We start from the raw sequence: 4,830 nt of genomic DNA on the forward strand, positions 1-4,830 counted from the left end.
TCCGTGTGTGGCCGATCCGTAACCTACATAATGCAGTCTCTTTCCGACGGTCTTCTAACATATAAAGCCAGGGGTTGATTACATCAGTAAGTTCTCTCATTTTATTATTGCTCTCTATTGTCCAATAAAATTGCCAAACTGATTCTATTGTCTCTTTAATTTCAGGAATGTAGTCTGAGCAAGGAATTGCTATACTTCTTGGATTTTCTGATGTACCTGACTTAGCCAGTTCATCAGCTCGTTCATTTCCAACAATACCCAGCAGAAGTTAACTGCCTTCTGTTTTTGTTTTAATAAAAACAGCCACTCTGTTATTTCCAGTACCACAGGGTGTACTGGATTAAAAGATGCCAAAGCTTCCAAGGCACTCTTGGAATCACTAAAAATAGTAAAATTATCTCCTTCTAAAGTTACAATTTTCTTTAGTGCTGCTAAAATGCTAAAAAGTTCAGCAGTAAAAATAGAAGCAGAATTTGGTAGTGCACCACAAACACTATTGTCAGGGTATACCACTCCAGACCCAACGCCTACACTGGATTTGGAGCCATCGGTAAAGATTTGTCTCGAGTTATCATGCTTTTCAGCACGACAAAGAAATTTCTGTTTACGAATATCATCTGAGCAATCTGCCTTGCAACCAGAAAACCATTTACAATATTTCACGGAGGGCAACTTCAATGGAGGGAATCTTGAAAATTTAGCTGGAATTACTTTAACTTTTATTACATTGAGCTCCTCTAATGCACATTTTACCCTGTGTCCAAAAGGCTTTGGATATGAAGCCAATTTTTCATAAATACAAAAATTGCCTTTAACGACAGTATTTTAGGCTAAAGACTCAAGAGTTCTCTGTATGCGGTACCAATATTTCAACAGGGCAAATTTTCTTATCAAATCTAGGGGCAGTTCACCTGCATCCACTAATAAACTAGATATTGGGGAGGCTCTAAGGGCTCCTGTTGCAATTCTTATTCCCCAATGGTGAACTGCATTCAAAGTATGTAATCTTCTTGTAGTTACTGATGAGTAGATTTCTGACCCAAATGCCAATTTTGAAGAAACCATTGCTTTATAAACGTGTAACAAGTGCTTTCTATCAGCCTCCCAATTTGTATGACTGAAGACTTTTAAAACATCTAATGTCTTCATGCATTTGACTTTGAGGCTCCTAAGATGAGCTTCCCATGTTAACCTGCTATCAAAGATGAGGCCGAAAAACTTTGTTTCCTGTACACATTTGAGTCTCTGTCCATTTAAAAACAGATCTGGGTCTGGATGAACCCCTCTGATACGGCCGAAATGCATAACAGCAGTTTTGGCAGAGAAAAATTTAAAACCATGCTCAGCTGCCCAACTCTTAACTTTATTTATTACCAGCTGAAGTTTTCGCTTTGCAACAGACATTTTAGATGCAGCACACGAAATAGATAGATCATCAACGAACATTGTTGACATTACATCTTTTGGAATTTTTGAGGCTCTCCCATTTATGCCTAAGGCAAACAGAGTGACACTTAGCACACTTTCCTGTGGTACTATACTTCCTCTTGTTCTTTCAAATTAGACAGAGTACTACCAACTCTGACATTAAAATAACGGTTTTTTAAAATAAACTTTCATAAAAAGTGGTAGTTATCCATGCAGACCAATTCCATGCAAGACTTTCATAATTCCATGCCTCCAGGTAGTATCATAAGCCTTTTCTAGGTCAAAGAAAACCGCCACATAATGCTGCTTGGAAGCGAATGCCTGACAAATTGCATTCTCCAAACGTATCAATACATCTGCGCAAGAGTGCATACGGTGAAAGCCACACTGAGATGATGATATAATCATCTTTGATTCTAAAAACCATACCAACCTAAAATTTACCATTTTTTCCATAAGTTTACAAAAAACAGGATGTTAAAGCTATTGGTCTATAGTTTGTAGGGACAGATGAATCTTTCCCAGGCTTGACAAAGGGTAAAACTGTCGCTATTTCCCAAACACTAGGGTAATCACTCTCCTTAAAAATTCTATGAATAATACTTAAAATGGAAAATTTAGTTTCCTTTAAAGTATTCTTGACCATTTCACATAAAATTTCATCAGGTCCAGGTGCAGTGTTTTTACTGTTGCTAAGAGCAAATAAAAATTCCTCCTTGGTAAAAAGCATATTATATGATTCATATTTAAAAGAAGTAAAATCAAGTGTTTCAGACTCTGCTAACATTCTCTCACTGTAGAATGGGGAATTTTCATTCCTGCATGATATCATGGCAAAATGTTCAGCAAAAACATTGCTTACACCTTTTGAGTTTGTTATAAAGTTACCATTGACTTTTAAAACAGGGAGGGGACTAGGATTATACTTTCCTACTATTTTCTTAATAACTGTCCATATCTTGGGCATAGGTGTTTTCCAGGTAATTGTTGACATAAAAAGTACCCATGATTCTCGTCTCACATGTTTTATTTGCCATCTGAATTTGGCTCCTGCCTTTTTAAAGGAGATCAAGTAGCATTAACATCGATGTCTTCTGTACCTAGAAAAAGCTGCTCTCATGGCTTTATGTCTTATTTTGCATTGAACATTCCACCATGGAACAGGCTTCCGATGCAATTTTCCACTGGTTTTTGGGATTGCCTTTTCTGCTGCAAACAAAAATCATTGTTAAGTAGAACACTGCTTCTCCTTTTGCATCTAGTTCAATATAACTAAGTTCCTGGAAAAGGGGCCAATTTGCTTTATTGGTACACCACCTAGGCATTCTGTATACTGGCTCATATTTCTCAGTTCTGATGGCAATTGGAAAATGATCACTACCGTATATATCATCCAACACCACCCAGTTGCAGTCAATGAATGTATCAGAACTGGTGATAGATAAGTCAATGCATGAATATGTACCAGTCTGAATGTGAAAATGGGTGGGTTTTTCAGTATTCAAAAGGGTCATATCTGAATTTTCTATTGATGATAAGATAAGGTTTCCCCTTTGATTTGTTAAAATGTCAGCACAAAGTTCGTGTCGACCATTAAAGTCTCCCAAGTGTGTTAACTGTCGTTCAATTATTGGGTTATTAGGAGGGAGATACAGTGAACATATTGTGTACGTCTTTTTTAAGTGAAATTTGACAGCTACAACTTGTAATTGAGTTTGCAACTATATTTTTGAGTGAGCAATATCTCGTCTTAAAAGAAGAGCACTTCCACCCGAATTTCCCTGTAAAGGGAATTGGGAGTGGAATGCAAAAAACTCTTTAGGAGTAAGCCTTTTGTTGTTGCTTAGGATAGTCTCTTGTATCGCTAAGCATACTGGGTTATAGGTATTAATCAAACACAATAGCTCTTCATATTTAGCGCGAAGTCCCTGGCAGTTTCATTGTAATATAGCAGAGAAAGTAACCATTTTCTAGAGGATGATCCCCTGTCCAAGATCGTTTTGTTATGTTTTTTCTTTGTAGATGACATCTGAGTTTTTTGACGGACTTTTGGTACAGTTCCAGATGTCGAGGGAATATTTAGAGGGTCATTTGAATGTACCAAGTGATCACTTATGATGGTATTTGAAACAGCAGTATCTTTAATAGTATCTTCGACCCTTGTAGTATTTGGTTTATCATTTTCAGCTAGTCTAGTTTTATTGTCTAAACCAAGCTAAACTGAGTTTAACATTTTGTTTGCCTAAGTTCTACATTTGTTGCTGCTGTGTTGTAAGACAAGATAGTGGGATATGATTCATTATTTTCCATTAATTCAGATGTTCTATGAGGGTCATCTGAACCATAAGATGATGAAGGTTTACTAATTTTTTTTCTGACTCATTAACTTTTTCTGGGGGTGTATCCCCTTTCTCAAGGTGCTTGACTTTTGATTCAGGCATTGTTACAGACTCTCCACTGAAAGTCCTCTTGTTGACAATTGTCCCAGCATCCATTTTTTCTTCTTTATCTTCATTGGACTTTTTCAAATTTAATTTATTTTATATTTCCCCATTTCCTATTACTGCATCTACAAATGACTTCTGGGTGTTGAATTTCTGCAGTCTTTTGTCTTGCCTCTTTAAAGGTAATGCGCTCTTGAGTCTTGATACAATGAGTTTCTTTTTCAATGATATACTTGATACATGATTTATGAGCTGGATTATGATCTCCCCCACAATTAGGGCAACATGGAGTAAGCTCACAATTCCCATGTTCTTTTCTTCCACAGTTAAAGCATATAGCTTGTTCATTTCTTTCTTTTTTCCTACAAGTTGTAATTAGATGGTCAAACATTTGGCAATGGAAACATCTTCTGGGAGTGGGAATATACTGTCTAACTGGCAAGTGAAGCCGTGCAGCTTTCAGAAATTTAGGGAGTCTCAAACAATCAAAGGTGAGTATCAAAGTAGGCATTGGATGTAATAGTCCCAATATTTTTTTCTCGATTCGTCTCACATCAACCACCTTTTGATCAGCAAATTCTTTTCGGAGAGTGTCCTCAGAATAATGTAAGAGTTCAGTACTATAGACTACTCATTTAGACTGATTCATTGTTTTGTGAGGAGTGCATTTCGCTGCACTTCCCTCTACAGCACTAATAGATAGTAACGTTCTACTTTCATCTGATGATGAAACTTCTACAAACAAGCTTCCTTCACCTTGAGAGGCTATCTTTGGTTCTCTGCCAATGCATTTCACAATATCTCTATGGACATCAAACATATTCAGTTCTTTTATTTTTTTGTCGAGGTCAACGGAAAGGTATTTGTTATACGTCTCAGGTTCTTGAGATCCAAGTAAAATTCCAATATCATGATTAGCATTACTATTTCTATTATTAAATCTACTATTCTTTCCTCT

The sequence above is a fragment of the Macrobrachium nipponense genome, chromosome 18, assembly GCF_015104395.2.
Source record: "Macrobrachium nipponense isolate FS-2020 chromosome 18, ASM1510439v2, whole genome shotgun sequence".
Classification (NCBI taxonomy): Eukaryota; Metazoa; Arthropoda; class Malacostraca; order Decapoda; family Palaemonidae; genus Macrobrachium; species Macrobrachium nipponense.